The sequence below is a fragment of the Bufo bufo genome, chromosome 2 (assembly GCF_905171765.1).
Source record: "Bufo bufo chromosome 2, aBufBuf1.1, whole genome shotgun sequence".
Classification (NCBI taxonomy): domain Eukaryota; kingdom Metazoa; phylum Chordata; class Amphibia; order Anura; family Bufonidae; genus Bufo; species Bufo bufo.
In genome coordinates, this window is record NC_053390.1 from 840,026,162 (window position 1) to 840,045,560 (window position 19,399).

General features: G+C 44.3%; 1 long non-coding RNA gene across 1 annotated transcript; it reads left to right on the forward strand.

The window, feature by feature from the left end:
• Positions 1 to 211: 211 nt before the first annotated feature.
• On the forward strand, positions 212 to 18,843 carry LOC120991864. The gene is made up of 3 exons (XR_005776839.1): positions 212 to 228; positions 12,054 to 12,056; positions 18,526 to 18,843. It is a non-coding gene; the product is annotated as an uncharacterized LOC120991864 (long non-coding RNA).
• The last annotated feature ends 556 nt before the right edge of the window (positions 18,844 to 19,399 follow it).

Consider the following 19,399-nt stretch of genomic DNA (forward strand, 5'->3'; position numbering starts at 1 on the left):
ATATGTACAGCTGGTATAACCTGGGCATCTCCTGTATATAATTATATATGTACAGCTGGTATAACCCGGGCATCTCCTGTATATAATTATATATGTACAGCTGGTATAACCTGGGCATCTCCTGTATATAATTATATATGTACAGCTGGTATAACCTGGGCATCTCCTGTATATAATTATATATGTACAGCTGGTATAACCTGGGTATCCCTATATATAATTATATATGTACAGCTGGTATAACCTGGGCATCTCCTGTATATAATTATATATGTACAGCTGGTATAACCTGGGCATCTCCTGTATATAATTATATATGTACAGCTGGAATAACCTGGGCATCTCCTGTATATAATTATATATGTACAGCTGCTATAACCTGGGTATCCCCTGTATATAATTATATATGTACAGCTGGTATAAGCTGGGCATCTCCTGTATATAATTATATATGTACAGCTGGTATAACCTGGGCATCTCCTGTATATAATTATATATGTACAGCTGGTATAACCTGGGCATCTCCTGTATATAATTATATATGTACAGCTGGTATAACCTGGGCATCTCCTGTATATAATTATATATGTACAGCTGGAATAACCTGGGCATCTCCTGTATATAATTATATATGTACAGCTGGTATAACCTGGGCATCTCCTGTATATAATTATATATATACAGCTGGTATAAGCTGGGCATCTCCTGTATATAATTATATATGTACAGCTGGTATAACCTGGGTATCTCCTGTATATAATGATATATGTACAGCTGGTATAAGCTGGGCATCTCCTGTATATAATTATATATGTACAGCTGGTATAACCTGGGCATCTCCTGTATATAATTATATATGTACAGCTGGTATAACCTGGGCATCTCCTGTATATAATTATATATGTACAGCTGGTATAACCTGGGCATCTCCTGTATATAATTATATATGTACAGCTGGTATAACCCGGGCATCTCCTGTATATAATTATATATGTACAGCTGGTATAACCTGGGCATCTCCTGTATATAATTATATATGTACAGCTGGTATAACCTGGGCATCTCCTGTATATAATTATATATATACAGCTGGTATAACCTGGGCATCCCCTGTATATAATTATATATGTACAGCTGGTATAACCTGGGCATCTCCTGTATATAATTATATATGTACAGCTGGTATAACCTGGGCATCTCCTGTATATAATTATATATGTACAGCTGGTATAACCTGGGCATCTCCTGTATATAATTATATATATACAGCTGGTATAAGCTGGGCATCTCCTGTATATAATTATATATGTACAGCTGGTATAACCTGGGTATCTCCTGTATATAATGATATATGTACAGCTGGTATAAGCTGGGCATCTCCTGTATATAATTATATATGTACAGCTGGTATAACCTGGGCATCTCCTGTATATAATTATATATGTACAGCTGGTATAACCTGGGCATCTCCTGTATATAATTATATATGTACAGCTGGTATAACCTGGGCATCTCCTGTATATAATTATATATGTACAGCTGGTATAACCCGGGCATCTCCTGTATATAATTATATATGTACAGCTGGTATAACCCGGGCATCTCCTGTATATAATTATATATGTACAGCTGGTATAACCTGGGCATCTCCTGTATATAATTATATATGTACAGCTGGTATAACCTGGGTATCCCCTGTATATAATTATATATGTACAGCTGGTATAACCTGGGCATCTCCTGTATATAATTATATATGTACAGCTGGTATAACCTGGGCATCTCCTGTATATAATTATATATGTACAGCTGGAATAACCTGGGCATCTCCTGTATATAATTATATATGTACAGCTGCTATAACCTGGGTATCCCCTGTATATAATTATATATGTACAGCTGGTATAAGCTGGGCATCTCCTGTATATAATTATATATGTACAGCTGGTATAACCTGGGCATCTCCTGTATATAATTATATATGTACAGCTGGTATAAGCTGGGCATCTCCTGTATATAATTATATATGTACAGCTGGTATAACCTGGGCATCTCCTGTATATAATTATATATGTACAGCTGGTATAACCTGGGCATCTCCTGTATATAATTATATATGTATAGCTGGTATTACCTGGGCATCTCCTGTATATAATTATATATATACAGCTGGTATAAGCTGGGCATCTCCTGTATATAATTATATATGTACAGCTGGTATAACCTGGGTATCTCCTGTATATAATGATATATGTACAGCTGGTATAAGCTGGGCATCTCCTGTATATAATTATATATGTACAGCTGGTATAACCTGGGCATCTCCTGTATATAATTATATATGTACAGCTGGTATAACCTGGGCATCTCCTGTATATAATTATATATGTACAGCTGGTATAACCTGGGCATCTCCTGTATATAATTATATATGTACAGCTGGTATAACCCGGGCATCTCCTGTATATAATTATATATGTACAGCTGGTATAACCTGGGTATCCCCTGTATATAATTATATATGTACAGCTGGTATAACCTGGGCATCTCCTGTATATAATTATATATGTACAGCTGGAATAACCTGGGCATCTCCTGTATATAATTATATATGTACAGCTGGAATAACCTGGGCATCTCCTGTATATAATTATATATGTACAGCTGCTATAACCTGGGTATCCCCTGTATATAATTATATATGTACAGCTGGTATAAGCTGGGCATCTCCTGTATATAATTATATATGTACAGCTGGTATAACCTGGGCATCTCCTGTATATAATTATATATGTACAGCTGGTATAAGCTGGGCATCTCCTGTATATAATTATATATGTACAGCTGGTATAACCTGGGTATCTCCTGTATATAATTATATATGTACAGCTGGTATAACCTGGGCATCTCCTGTATATAATTATATATGTACAGCTGGAATAACCTGGGCATCTCCTGTATATAATTATATATGTACAGCTGGAATAACCTGGGCATCTCCTGTATATAATTATATATGTACAGCTGCTATAACCTGGGTATCCCCTGTATATAATTATATATGTACAGCTGGTATAAGCTGGGCATCTCCTGTATATAATTATATATGTACAGCTGGTATAACCTGGGCATCTCCTGTATATAATTATATATGTACAGCTGGTATAAGCTGGGCATCTCCTGTATATAATTATATATGTACAGCTGGTATAACCTGGGTATCTCCTGTATATAATTATATATGTACAGCTGGTATAACCCGGGCATCTCCTGTATATAATTATATATGTACAGCTGGTATAACCTGGGCATCTCCTGTATATAATTATATATGTACAGCTGGTATAAGTTATACATCTTCTTGTATATAATTATATATGTACAGCTGGTATAACCCGGGCATCTCCTGTATATAATTATATATGTACAGCTGGTATAACCTGGGTATCTCCTGTATATAATTATATATGTACAGCTGGTATAACCTGGGTATCTCCTGTATATAATTATATATGTACAGCTGCTATAAGTTATACATCTTCTTGTATATAGTCCAAAAATGGAGGGGCTTTCAAATATCTGAGTAAGATGGACAACAATAGGGTTTATTATATAATAAAATGTCAAATAATGTCATAAAATGAGCACATAAATAAACATCATACAATGTATAAAAGAAAACACAAACATCAAAATGACCATCCCAATAATTATGGGGTAGACTGTAAGGTGACCTGATGAAATAGAAAGCGTTGGTACTGTGGGTCATCAATGACTTTGTGACCCACAGTACCAACGCTTTCTATTTCATCAGGTCACCTTACAGTCAACCCCATATTCATTGGGATGGTCATTTTGATGTTTGTGTTTTCTTTTATACATTGTATGATGTTTATTTATGTGCTCATTTTATGACATTATTTGACATTTTATTATATAATAAACCCTATTGTTGTCCATCTTACTAAGATATTTGAAAGCCCCTCCATTTTTTGACTATTTACTTCATGGAGTTGGGTGATTCCTGAGGAGTGCACCGTATCCATAGGAGGGTTCAGGTGAGCCGCTATTGTCTCTTTTCCACTTCTTGTATATAGTTATATGGACCATGCTGGTAGAATGTTTACAATCTGTCCATAATCGTATCTGTATGATTTAGTATTAAACTATTGTGCACCACTGTCCCCGGTACGATGTCCTCCTTTTTGGGGTTCTGCAAGTGGCCTCCCTACTTGGAACTGTGACCTGGATTACACTTGTACTCAGCCTGCCCCAACCTTTGAACCGTGACCTGGATTACGCTGATAGTCTGCCTCTTCCTTGGAACTGTGACCTGGATTACACTTGTACTCAGCCTACCCCGACCTTGGAACTGTGACCTGGATTATGTAACATCCCAGAGTTATGTTACTAAACTCTTTCTCCCCGCTACATCCTCTTAAGTGTATTTATCTTGTCATCTAATGTGATTTTATTCAATATCCCTCACAAATGTGCATTTGCTAAGCCTGTTGCATGTATTTGCTGTGATTTCCATGTGCACCAGCAGGTGGGAGCAATGTTAGCAGGTCTCTATTGTCAGTTTAGTGTTTCTAAACTGGAATAGTTCATTCCAGTTTAGCTCCCCCCTCTTTGAGGAGGTGTGGAATGTTCCCACATCCTGCCTCATGGGGAGGAAAGGAAGTTTCAGTTAGTGTGCCAGACACCCTGGCTAGGGGAAGGCTGTGCTGGTCAGAGCTCCCAGTTCTAGGGATCCCAACCCAGGATCGAGTCTTGGCTGAGACCAAAGATCACCCTTCCCAGTCTGAGCCTTTCAGCCTCAACTGTTGACAAGCAAGCAGCCACCTCTAGTCCTCCAGGAAGAGCCATTCCCTGTGAGCATAACTGTGAGTAACTATCCAGAGACCAGGAGAAGCCAAATTCCTCCTCACTTAGTCAGGCCCACACAAAGCTGAAGACAGACAGAGCAGAAGATAGATTCCTGCCATATTCTAAAGGCACATAGTATAGATGCAGAAGAGATATTGATCCCTGCCATACATTGCCAAATACCTGCTGGGACCTAAAGACTAATGCTGTAACTCGTATGGATTTATGCTGCCATCAAGTAAAGACGAGTTGGATTATATTACCAGTCTGGATCTCATTTACTGCTACCAAGTCCATTACTCCTACTAGCAACACTCATTTATTGCAAGTGAGCCAGGATCCAGGAGTCCAGCCATACCAAGGTAGGAGACACCGTTGACATTACACAGAGACATTATCCCCACTCTGGCATTCCTAACCTGGTACGTGAGTTGCAACACCTTAAAGGGCCCTGAGACTGTACCCTGCGCACGCTGCAATTGGCGTCACAAACAAAAACTATAGACTTTTATACACATATCCTGACCCACTGCATACTTGGCGTCCGTGTAACCATACCACGGTCCTACTCATTGCATAAGTGGCGTCACGAACAGGATTGGATCGAATTGTGTGCCTATCCCTGACAACAGAACCGGATCCAATTGTGTGCTTAACCGGATCCAACTGCATGTTTTACAGTACTACAAGATCTGAAAATTGACTTTATTGCTTCATTGCCTTGCCAGAAAGCACCATGCGGTGCCCACGAATACTCAAAGGGTTAATTCGCCATATTCGCAAAATGGCGCCGCCTCTCCATGCTTGTCGGAGGCGGGAAAAGACAAGAACGCCTTCTCAAGAGCGCGAAGATGCCGAATACACCACCCTTGAAGCGGTAAAACTAAAGACTGCCCACCACGAACTTTGCATTGTGAGCCAAGGGAGGGAAGACTCCTCCCTCTGGGCTCCACCCTTACCTCTGGCACTCTTCATGATCGAGGAAGCAGTGAAGATGGCGCTCCCTCAGCCTAAGTGGAACCAGATGGTTATTGGTGGAGAGCCAGTGTATGACGAGCACCCGCAGGAGATTCAAGTCTCACAGCTAGTAAAGAAAAGTGGGCCCTCCGTCTTTACTACAAGCCCGGAGGCAGTGGATCCCTCCGCAGTCAAAGAGTACGCACCTCTTACCCTGACCAGCGCTCCTGACGTACCAGAAAAGGTTGCTGTCACTATCCCGATCCCCGCGGAAGGAGACAAGGCCCTGGTCAAGTCCCTGGAGGCTGTGGATCCCTCCACTTCATCAACTGTCAGCGCGGAAGGCGGGACACCAAATAAGATGGGCGCCGACGCTGAACCTGCTCCCGCGGAGGACGCCGCTGCCGCTCAAGCACCCGACCAGCCTGCACCGCGGACTGAGATGGGACCCTGTGACGACTACCAGGAGGCACCGGAACCGGCCGCCCGGCCGCGACAACAGGTAGAAGCTGCCGCGCCCCCTGAGGCCCCGGCCTGGTCCGCATCCGCCCCTGCACCGCGTCCCGCGGCTCCTGAAATCGCCACCAGGCCTAGGCCTGCTCCGCCGAAGACACCCACTGGTGCGGCAGAGGCGGCTGGTGTTTCCACTTCGCCGCCCAGCTCTACTCCCATTAAGCCGGGATGCCTGAACCCCGAAGTACCGTGTGAGATAACTGCCTTTGCCCAGACAGCTTGGGAATATAAATCCGCCGTCGAGGAATGGGTTAAACAGGTGGTGGACGACCCCCAGCCAGGAGACCCCAGACTGATCAGACGGACAGGAACTGTCCTATGGTTCTCTGTTGAGAGGGGAGTCGGGTTTTTGCAAGACAACCACTCCGGGTCGGAGATCTTTGTGGGCCGTTGCTCAGTAAAGTGCCACTACCTGCCGCAGGCCCGTCACAACCTGTACGTGGGGGATCAGGTGGAGTATACCCCCAAGCGCTCAGTACAGGGTCCCTTTGCTGCTGGCGTGACGTTTTTGGACAAACCACTAACCCCTGCAGTCACCCCAGAGACTTGGCAGGAAGATCCAGGCTCTGCGGGCAAAATCTGATGCTTACAGCAGACCCAAGATGGCAGACTGCGATTTAGGGAGCAGCCCCAGCCAGAACCAGCACCACTCATTCCTGACCTGGCCGCGCCACCAACCCTGCGGGTAGGCCAGATCAATAATTCCGTACTAACTTTTAACCCTAAGGTGCAGCCGTATATACTGCCTTGGAAGCAGCCTCAAGCATGGTCCACATGTTCGCCAGAGCCCCTTCAGCCAGAGGTTCTGAGCCCCTATGCACCGGCCAGGGATTCCGGGTTACAGCAAGTTACAGCTGCATTTTCTAGGTTGTCCGCACAGCCAACTTCTTCAGCCACCACTAGAGGTCAGTGGCGCACTACCACAGCTGCGACAATGAGTTATCAGAGGCAGGACATGGATGCCCTCCTCTAAAATGTGTCCTCTATGACAAAATAGTGACATTTGGGAGCCACGCCATGGACTACTACTTCAAGCACTTCAAGGAAAAAGGACTCAAGTTATTGTTGAGCCTCATCTTGCATTAATAAAATTTGCACTACTTTTATAAAACTGTTTTACCACAACATAAAAGCTTGCACCCAAGGAAAAGACTCAAACGACTACCTGAGCTCTTTGTGATGTCCTATTTGATACTTTTGCACTAAGTACCAGTTTACCTGTTATGCAACGTTCAAGATAACATGCCCATTGTGTGTATTCTCTCCTAGGTGCCGCAATGTGAATTTATGCACTTATTGTGATGTTTGCACTTACCATTGCACTTAACTTAAAACGTAGCAACTTACTTAAGTATGCCTTAACTTAACAGCTCTTGTTCAGCCAGGATCCAGGAGTCCAGCCGTACCAAGGTAGGAGACATCGTTGACATTACACAGAGACATTATCCCCACTCTGGCATTCCTCACCTGGTACGTGAGTTGCAACACCTTAAAGGGCCCTGAGACTGTACCCTGCGCACGCTGCAATTGGCGTCACGAACAAAAACTATAGACTTTTATACACATATCCTGACCCACTGCATACTTGGCGTCCGTGTAACCGTACCACGGTCCTGCTCATTGCAATTATACTTGTACTCTCAGCCTACTCCGACCTTGCAACTGTGACCTGGATTACGATTGCACTCAGCCTGCCACAACCTTGAAACTATGTCCTGGATTACACTTGTATTTAGCCTGACCCGACCTTGAAACTGTGACCGGGATTACGCTTGTACTCAGCCTACCCCGACCTTGGAACTGTGACCTGGATTACACTTGTACTCAGCCTACCCCGACCTTGGAACTGTGACCTGGATTACACTTGTACTCAGCCTACCCTGACCTTGAAACTGTGACCGGGATTACGCTTGTATTTAGCCTGCCCCAACCTTGGAACTGTGACCTGGATTACGCTTGTACTCAGCCAGTCCTGACCTTGAAACCGTGACATGGATTATGCTTGTACTCAGCCTACCCTGACCTTGGAACTGTGACCTGGATTATGCTTGTACTCAGCCTACCCCGACCTTGGAACTGTGACCTGGATTATGCTTGTACTCAGCCTACCCCAACCTTGGAACTGTGAACTGGATTACGATTGTACTCAGCCTACCCTGACACTGTGACCTGGAATATGCTTGCACCCGAACTTGAAACTATGGCCTGGATTACACTTGCACTCAGCCTACCTTGACCTTGGAACTTTGACCTGGATTACGCTTGTACTCAGCCTACCCCGACCTTGGAACTGTGACCTGGATTACGATTGCACTCAGCCTGCCACAACCTTGAAACTATGTCCTGGATTACACTTGTATTTAGCCTGACCCGACCTTGAAACTGTGACCTGGATTATGCTTGTACTCAGCCTACCCCGACCTTGGAACTGTGACCTGGATTATGCTTGTACTCAGCCTACCCCGACCTTGGAACTGTGACCTGGATTATGCTTGTACTCAGCCTACCCCAACCTTGGAACTGTGAACTGGATTACGATTGTACTCAGCCTACCCTGACACTGTGACCTGGAATATGCTTGCACCCGAACTTGAAACTATGGCCTGGATTACACTTGCACTCAGCCTACCTTGACCTTGGAACTTTGACCTGGATTACGCTTGCATTTAGCCTGCCATGACCTTGGAACTGTGACCTGGATTAGGCTTGCACTCAGCCTGCCTCAACCTTGAAACTGTGACCTGGATTACGATTGTACTCAGCCTGCCACAACCTTGGAACTTTGACCTGGATTAAGCTTGTACTCAGCCTGCCCTGACCCTCGAACTGTGACCTGGAATACGTTTGCACTCAGCCTGTCCCGACCTTGGAACTGCTATTTGAAATACCGAAGTACTCAGCCTGCCCTGACTATTGGACTGTGTTCCGACTACGTTTTTATCTATGTCCGTGGTGCTTCGCACTGGTGTCTTTGGCCCTCATGGGTCAGCAGCCAACTACACTAGGACTACTCCAGGAGGTAGCAGCCGGGTTTATTCATTGCAGCGAAGACCAGATCCCTGTATAGGAGTTACCGGGTGAATACCAGGGAACCACCAGGACAATGCCCTTAGGTTAAGGTTTATTATTTAAAAAAATATTCATTACCCTGAATTCAAGAGCTGTTTGACCACTTGTGTGGTGCACGTATCTTCAATAAACTAGATCTGCATGAGGTTTATAATCTAATCCGGAACCACAAAGGTGATGCCTTTCACTCTTGAGATGGGCACTACGAGTATCTGGTGATGCCTTTCACTCTTGAGATGGGCACTACGAGTATCTGGTGATGCCTTTTGGGCTAAGCAATGCCCCGGCAGTCTTTCAAGAATTTGTGAACGACATCTTCAGGGAGCTCCTCTGTGTGTGTTGTGGTTTATCTTGATGATATCCTGATTTTCTCTCCAGACATCAGTTCACATCGCAGACAAGTCCGTACAGTGCTCCAGTGGTTGAGGGAGAACCGACTTTATGCCAAATTCAAGAAATGTGTTTTTGAAAGAAGCTCCCTTGCTTTTCCGGAATATATAGTCTCTGAACAAGGCCTTCAAATGAACCCCGACAAAGTATCTGTTTTATTAAACTGGCCTCATCCATCTGGTTTATGTGTAAAACACCAATTCCTGGCAGTTCATCCCTCACTTCTCCACCTTAACTGCATCTATAACTGCTCTTACCCATAAAGGGCCTGATGCAAAGTGGTGGACGCCAGAGGCTGAGCCCGCCTTCCAAGCCTTGAAACAAGCCTTTTCTTCAGCACCCGTTCTTCTCCGACCTGATATCTCAAAGCAGTTCTTCCTGAAAGTAGATACATCCTCCACCGGGGCAGGGGCAGTTCTTACAGATGTAGTACCCCAGAGTGGCACTACCATTCCTACACCCTGCCACTGTCTCTAATGTGCTAACCACTAATGTCATCTGTGTATTTATTCCTGGCCCTTTGTCACTCTGCATTAATATTATTCTGAAACAGTTATGTTCATGTAATATGCCTAGTTCACCAACAGGTGCCAGCGGATATATGGCAGAGAAATCTTTAGATAGAATGGAGCTTACCATTCCATTCTCCCCCTTTTGGGCAGAAGTGGGCTAGTACCATTTCCTATCAAGGGAGGGGCAGCAGGAAGTGTCTAGTCAATCTAAGCCAGGGCAGCTTGCCAAGATGTAGCAGTGAGGGGAGGCAGCTCATAGAGCACCATGACTCCTTGGAGATTCAACTACAGAGTGTCACAAAGGGGTCAACAGCCAAAGGCACCCCACTCCAGAGATACCAGAACAGACCTAAAGTCCAGCTGCCAGAATAAAGCCGAGTTTAGCACAGCAGAGAGAGAAAGCAGAGTACTTAAGTGTGCCTGCCAGTTTATGCCAAATCTGGCTAGAACCAAGAGAAAGCCTGAATATTGTCTGCATGTGTAACACCCCAGAGTGGTGTTACCACTTCTGCACCCTGCTAATGTCTTTATTGGTCTAAGCTCATGTCATCTTATGCATTTATTCCAGGTCCTATACACTGTGCATTCCTAATGTTATGTAACTGTTCATATGAAATGTGCTTGGTTCACCAGCAGGTGGCAGCAAATATGGGAGAGCCTTCCTTTCCATTCTAACCCCCCCCCCCCCTCTAGAGAAGTGGGAGAATCCTACTTCCTGCAGGAATGGTGGGGACCAGTTAGAGTCAGTCTAGCCTACCCCCTGCTAAGGGAAGGGTGTGCAGGGGCACATCTCTGCTGGACGTGCCCACACCAGCCAGAGCACCCTAAGCTCTGCTGGCCATGGAGGCCAAAGCTTGAAGCCTCAGCAGCCAGGAGAAAAGTTCCCTGGTAGAGTCATACTACAAAGTGAAGTGCAGCATACAGAAGAAGCTGTCAGCCTGTCAGTACAGCAGATTCAGAGAGAAACTGATGTAGCAGAGTGGAGTTTGCCTGCCAGTTTCATGCTAAAGCCTGCTGGAACCAAGACAAAGCCTGTAAACCGTTTTAGAGAACGTTTATGCAAAGTAAAGCTGCCATTGAACTTCATCTCAAAGTCTGGAATCAAGTTATTCTTTTATCCCTCAATTATTCCCTTTATTTATTGCTTTGGAACGAAAGCCTGGGGTCTAGCAGCATCCAGGTAGGAGCACCGTGACACACATAAAGAGACATTTTAGGCCGCAACATACCACTCAGCATTTCCTACACCTGAGACACGCGATATATAGAGGGCCTTAGGGTGATGCGCCCATTGCACATGCAAGTTGATGCAAGTAAAGTTGTTGAATGTTATAAAGGTCTGGCCTCGATTTATTCTCCACCTCCACCGTTACTCGCTTCTGGGGGCGGTATGTTGCACAGAGAAAAGTGCTTCTGAAAAGATGGTCACGTGTGGATTCTTCTCCAAGTCCTTCTCTGCTTCCGAGAGGAATTACTCTTTAGGAGACTGAGAATTGTTGGCCATCAAAATGGCTCTGGGGGAATGGTGATACCTGCTGGAGGGCGCTAGTCATCCTGTAGTGATCTATACCGATCATTAAAATTTAACTCCGTTGTCTGCAAATAAGTCTTCTCCTAATAATCATACCAAGGAGTCCACAGAAAAATCATTGTTGGTCATCAACAAAGGATTCTTCTTCCTGCCTCTTCCACCTCTAAAGTTCCAGCAGCAGTTTCTTCTGTGGATAATGTTTCTGTCAGGAGATAGTGATGAGCGGCATAGGCAATATTCGTGAATTTTTTCGCATTATATTCGCAATAAATTCGCGAATTCTAGAATTATTTTCGCAATTTCCCAAATTGGCTCTAATGATGCGCATATTTTTGGCGCAATACGTGCAACTTGACATTTTATCAGGTCTGAGTAGATATTACTGATTGGCGCACTAAGTATTGTTGTGACATCACAGCACTATGTCTGTAGCATATATGTATGGACCGCAGAGAAACAGTAATCCCTATCACACTGCCTAACACCCTGCACTGGAACCTATCAGCTCCACTGTATCAGGATATAACCTGCACTGACTATCTGTATAATATATATATAAGCTATCTAACTATCTAATGTAATGTCACAGGAAAGCAGAGAGCTCAGCAATGTCACCGCTCTCTCTCAGATCTGCAGGATACTGCATACAAGGGATGCTGGGAGGTTCTTATATAGTAAGGGGGAGGCAGCTTTCCTATTGGTTGCTGGGGATGTTGCTAAGCTCAGACAAAGACATTGCAGCCTTCTCATTGGCCCACAAGCAAGAAGGGAGGTTACTGATGAAAAAAAAATATATATTCGAAATCGCGAATATTCTATATCACTATATTCTACATCTTCGCGAATTCTGGAAGTGCCGATATTCGCGATAAAAATTAGCGATTAGAATATTCACGATCAACATTACAGGAGACCAAGACTTCACTGGAGAGAACCACAGTCCGGATGAAGAAGTTTGCCGATCGCAAGCGTAGATCTCTTTTGCAGTTTGCTCCAGGTGACAGAGTATGGCTTCCTTCTAGTTCATTAAGATGCCTTCCTTTAAACTTGCTCCTCCATTTCTTTGACCCTTAGAAGTTATCAAAAACCTGAACCCTGTATGCTGCAAGTTGTGGCTCCGAGTCTCTTTGCACATAGCCAACTCCTTTCTGGTCTCACTTCTCAAGCCTCTGGTCTTCAACAAATACTCCAAGGGATCCAAGCCTGCTGCTCCATCTTCATAAGAAGAGGGGCGTAAAGTGTGTGTGCTGGGGGGAGGTTGTACAGTTAGGATGGCGACCCATGTTTGTCTTCTGATTCTGCTCCTTGCCACCTGCCCTGACCTTGGAACCCTGACCTGGATTACACTTGTACTCAGCCTGCCCCCACTTCCCATCTACATACTGCCAACCTCAAACCTAACAATAATCCAATCCTAGTGCTAACCCTTACCACTTACCTACTACTAACCTGATCCTCAGAGCTGAACCCGGACATACCCTGATCCTCAGAGCTGAGCCCCCCTGAGGCTAGCATTGGAGCATCTCATGCTCCGATACGCTCCCTTTCCCTGCACTAGATCGCGCAGGGCACAGGCTCTTTTGTTCATCATAACACACTGACCAGCGGAGGCTTCCACCCGGCAGTGTGTTCGATTACTTCACCGGCTCTGATGGGCGGGCTTTAGCGCTGCCCTGGCCATTTTACTGGCTAGGGCAGTGCTAAATCCTGCCAATCAATGCCGGTGACATCACCGGGCTCCCTGGAAGCCCCATGGAGAGCTTGGTACGTCACCGGATCTCCAAAAATAGCGTTTGCCCTGTGCGATTTAGCACAGGGCAAAGGAGAGCATCGGAGCATGAAATGCTCCAATGCTCAAGTAAGGGGGGCTGCCAGGGGGAAATGAGTATTACACTCGCCGGTAATCCGGTTTCCTGGAAGTCTCCATGACACCACATCCTGAGACTGTCTTCCTCTGATAGGACAGGAAAAAACACAGAGAGGTTTAAAACCCCACCCCTTCCCTCCATCGCCAGTGTATTTTAACGAGACAACCCCAGAATGAAGGGATAACGTAACTTAAATTAATGGAAATCCATCACTGAAAAAAATTGGGTGGGAAGTATGTGGTGTCATGGAGACTTCCAGGAAACCGGATTACCGGTGCGTGTAATACTCATTTCCCCAGTCGTCTCCATGACACCACATCCTGAGAAATATCAAAGAATTATTAGGGAGGGACAACAGCACAAAGGACTTTACGTTCGAACGCCATATCCTCGTTAGAAAAAACATCTACTTTGTAATGTTTGGAAAAGGTGTGGACCCTCTTCCAAGTTGACGCTCTACAGATTTGTTGTAGAGAGGCTGATGACCTTTCTGCCCAAGACGCGGCCATGCCTCTTGTCGAATGTGCTCTAAGGGAAGAAGGAGCTTCTTTCCCTTTGATCTTGTAAGCTTCTGAGATGGCAGTTTTTATCCATCTTGAAATATAACTTTTTGCTGCCTTTTTCCCTTTATTAGGCCCAGAAAATTGGATAAAAGATTCTTGTCGATTCTCCACTGTCTAGTTGTTTCTAGGTATTTTAGAACTGCCCGCCTGACGTCTAAAGTATGGAAGGTAGCTTCTTGGTCATTTTTGGGATTGGCACAGAAGGAGGGAAGTACGATGTCCTGTGACCGATGAAAGGTAGATACTACCTTTGGTAAGAAGGTTGGGTCTAACCTAAATACCAGCTTGTCCGGAAAAATTGACAGGAAGGGATCCTGAATAGATAAGGCCTGAAGTTCACAGACACGCCTCGCTGAGGTTATTGCCACAGAAAAAAATTGTTTTAATAGTGAGCCATTTTGTGGAGATTGATTCCAGAGGTTCGAAAGAACCGGAGGTCAGGCCTGAAAGAACTGTATTAAGATCCCAAGGGGCCACCATATTTCTGACCGTTGGCTTAATTCTGTCCACTGCTTTAAGAAACCTGGCTGTCCAAGGACATTCTGCAAGGCTAGTATTGTACAGGGCTCCTAAAGCTGACACCTGGACCCTGAGGGTGTTAGGAGATAACTCCATGTCTAGGCCGTCTTGTAGGAAATCCAGGATTAATGAGATATTTGGTTTAAACTGATTAAAGGGATTCCCTGACCACTCAGCAAATTTCTTCCAGACCTTGAAGTATGCTTTATTTGTGTTCTGTTTCCTGCTGAGGAGTAATGTGGCGACCACCTTCTCAGATAGACCTAATTTCAATAGGATGGATTCCTCAGAATCCAAGCTGATAGTTTTAGGATCTGTATGTTTGGATGAGGAATGGGACCTTAGTGTAGTAGATCCGACCTTAGAGGTAGAAGGAAGGGGGGTTCCAGGCTGAGTGACCTCATGAGAGCAAACCAGCTCCTTTCGGGCCAAAAGGGGGTCACCAAGATCAGGGTACATTTCTCTTTCAAGAATTTTTGAAGGACCCTGGAAATTAGGGGAATGGGTGGAAATGCATAGACTAGGTGCGTTGTCCAGTCTTGATTGAATGCATACACTGCTGTTGGACAATCCCTTGGGTTGAGAGAGAAAAATTGAGTCACTTGGTTTACTCGTGATGCAAATAGATCTATTGATGGTCTGCCCCACTTTTGTATTAACATCTGGAAAATTTCCAGGCATAATCTCCATTCCCCCGGATCTAGAGCATGACGGCTCAGATAATCGGCTTTTATGTTTAGGGAACCTTTTAAGTGGACTGCTGATATAGATGTTATTTTTTCCTTTGCCCACAAAAATATTTTGTTCGACAGATCCTGGAGTGGACGATGTCTTGTCCCCCCTTGATGTTGAATGAATGACACCGCTGTTGAGTTGTCTGAGTAAACTTGGACGTGACAGTTTGATGAGAGATGCTGCGTTTCTTTTAGAGCCTCCCAAATTGGTCGCAATTCCCTGAAATTCTAGGATTGCTGTCGTATGGAAACTGTCCATTTCCTCTGGTAAGTTTTGTTCTGAGTTACAGCTCCCCAGCCCCGAAGGCTGGCATCTGTTGTAATTACAAAAGGACGATCCTGATTCCAGAATACCCCGTTTTTTAAGTTGTTGTTTTTGAGCCACTAATTTAGAGAATTGTTTACCCTTACGTCCAGGAAGATCTTCTTGTCTATCGTTGCTTGAGATCTGTTCCATCTGGATAAGATGAGTTTTTGTAGGGGTCTTAGATGAAATTGAGCCCACAATACTGCCTAGAACTTTCATTGCTGTTCGAATGGAGCTGAATTTTTTCTTTTTGAATTCCTTTAATAGGATTTGTAGCTTTTTTATTTTCGCAGGTGGCAGGAATGATCTTTGAGATATCGAGTCCAAGGATATCCCTAGGAATATTTTTTGACTGCTTGGAGATAGGTCTGATTTTTCCCAGTTGATGATCCATCCCAGGGACTGGAGATGGTTCAGAACTGTTTGAATGTGGCTTGATATTAGAACCTTGATGTCTGCAACAGACAGAAGGTCGTCTAAGTATGGGATGACGTTGATTGCTTGCTGCCTTAGGTCCGCCACTACTTCCGCCATGATTTTCGTGAATATTCTTGGTGCTGCAGAAATCCCGAAGGGGAGACACGTAAACTGGTAATGTTGGATCTGACCTTTTGATCGGATTGCGAATCTCAGAAATTTCCTCGATTCCCTGTGTATCTGGATGTGGTAGTACGCATCTCCTAAATCGATCGAGGCCATTGCGGCATCTTTTTTTATTAGTTTTACCGCCGATCTTAGAGTCTCCATTTTGAACCTTTGATACGTGACGTATTTGTTCAGTGGTTTTAAGTTTATTATGACCCGTGATTTCCCATTTGGCTTTTTTACTATAAATAAACGGGAATAATGGCCCTGTTCTAATAGATTTGCCGGAACAGGTTCTATAGCGGCTAAGCTTAGTAAATCTCTTATGTCTTTTTTTAAGGTACATAGCTGAGAGGGGGGAAGGTTGGTGATGACAAATTTTTGTGGAGGGGGAGAGTCTAACTATATCCTGTAACCCTCTTTTATAATGTTTAGTACCCATGTGTTTGATGTTACCTGCTCCCATGTTTTTAGAAGGGAGCTGAGTCTCCCCCCTACCTGTTTGGCGTCATTGTTTGGGGTTAGTAGAGGAGGGTTCCCCTCTGTTGGGGTTAAATAGAAAATTCCTTCCTTTTCCCCCTTTTGCGTAACTCCATCTCCCGGTTTTCCCTTTGTTCTTTTTATTTTCTGTTTGATACTGTCGGTCACAAAAATTCTGTCTTTTTGACCTATAATTTTCTTCAGGGAAACCTTTCTTTTTATTCGTGGCAACATCTAGAATTTTGTCTATGTCTGGACTGAATAGATATTGGCCATGAAAAGGAAGGGAGATAAGTTTGTTTTTGGAGGACATATCCCCAGACCAAGCCTTAAGACACACAGCTTGCCTTGCCGTGTTGGATAAGACTGCTGTACGGGCTGAGAGCTTCATGGATTCTGCCGCTGCGTCCGCAGAAAAAAAATTTGGCCATCTTTAACAGGGGAATACTCTCAAGAATCTGATCTCGAGGTGTTTTATTGACCAGGTGAATTTCACGTTGTTCTAACCATAGATTCAAGGTCCTGCTGTGGCCTCCCAGGTTTTCCTTAGAAGGCTTTCAGCCTTCCTGTCCATGGGATCCTTAAGTTGTGCCGAATCCTCAAAGGGTAGGGCAGTATGTCTTGCAACCTTTGCCACAGGTGCATCCACTCTGGGGATAGTTTCATAATCTGTGCAATCTTCCGAACTAAAGGGATATCGCCTCTTGATCCCTCTGGGAATAAAAGAACCTCTGTCTGGTTTTTCCCATTCTGATTTAATTAATTTTTGCACACTATCTGGTACCGGGAATACAGAATTTCTTCTTTTCCCCAACCCGCCAAATATTTCCTCCTGTGCCGTCTTGTTTTTTTTTGGCACCTCCATTTGTATTGTAGCTCTGATAGCTTTTATGAGTTCCTCAATGTCGTCTGGATTGAATAAATATCTTTTATATTCATTATCTTCATCCGAAGATGCGTACGGTTTTTGTATAGACTCAGATTCTGAGCCTTCTAACGCCTCAGAGTCTGAGCCTGAAACCGGATTGCGAGTATCGTGAATGCCTTGGGGAGGGATCCTAGTGGGAGCTGGGTCTCTAGAAAAGCAGACTGGACCTCCTCCTTTACTAGAGTTCTGATATCTTCAAGAACACTAGAGGATTCAGCTTTAACAATATTGGAAGTGCACTCTTTGCATAAGGGTTTAGACCCAGTACTGGGCAACCGTTTATAACATATTCCGCACTTTCTTGTTTTCTTAGGAGCAGAAGCAGAATCCTTTTCTCCCTGGAAGTATAAGGGAGAGAAGGATCAGCTAACCAGGGAAAATGAATGAAGATAAGCTAAGATAAGCTAAGATAAGATGCCTTTATTGTCACTGTACAATACAATGAAATGCTGTTTGGAGCAATCCTAGATGCCATGGACAGAGGAACAAGAACTGACATTCTAAAGCACTACACTAGAAAAGCACTACACTAGAAAAGCATTACACTAGAAAAAAAGCTAAAGCACTACACTAGAGCATTACACTAAAGCATTACACTAGAAAAAAACAACACATTGCACTAGAAAGCATTACTATTCCCAGTTCACAGCATATATATATATATATATATAGCAAGAGCAAAGTAGGAAGTGCTTCTGAGTATATATACACCCTGATCAGACACCACTGCAGACAAGAGGTCATCATGGGGTCATGAATGCAGCCGTCGCTTTCAGTCTGTGGTAGTTTCTATCCTAGGAAGGGGCAATAGTCTCCGAGCATTTAGGAGACTGATTGCTTTGGGGTAAAAGCTGTTCTTCAGCCTAGTGGTGCGGGCATGTAGGGCTCTAAGACGCCTACCAGAGGGTAGGGGAATGAAAAGGCTGTGGCCGGGGTGAGTTGGATCCCCGCAGATAATCTTTGCCCTGTTGCTGCAGCGAGCAGTGAAGATGTCCTCCAGTGATGGTAGCTGAGGACCAGGGATTCTGCAGCCATTCTGATGATGCGCTTGAGGGTCTTCTTGTCCTCAGAAGAGCAGCCGGAGGACCCCACTGTAATGCAGTAGGTGATAACAGAGTCTATGGTGCAGCTGTTTTGGGAGTTGTGCTTTCCTCAGACTCCTCAGAAAATGAAGCCTCTGAAGGCCTTTTTTGGTAATTTCTGTTGTGATTTTTACCCATGACAGGTCCTGACTAATATGAACACCCAAGAATCTGAAACTTTGAACTATCTCCACGTTTCCACCATTAATGCTAATGGGATGGTGTCCATTTCGTTTCTTCTTCCTGAAATCCAGAATCAGCTCCTTTGTTTTCTTGGTATTGAGTAGGAGGTTGTTGTTGTTCTTACTCCATCTCTCTAGGTTCTCGGCCTCTTTCCTATCGGCTGTTTCATCATTGTTGGAGATCAGGCCTATCGCGGTCGTGTCATCTGCACATTGTATAATGGTATTGGTATTGTGAATAGGTTTAAAGTCACTGGTGAAGAGGCAGTAAAGGAGAGGGCCCCACACACAGCCTTGCGGTGCCCCAGTG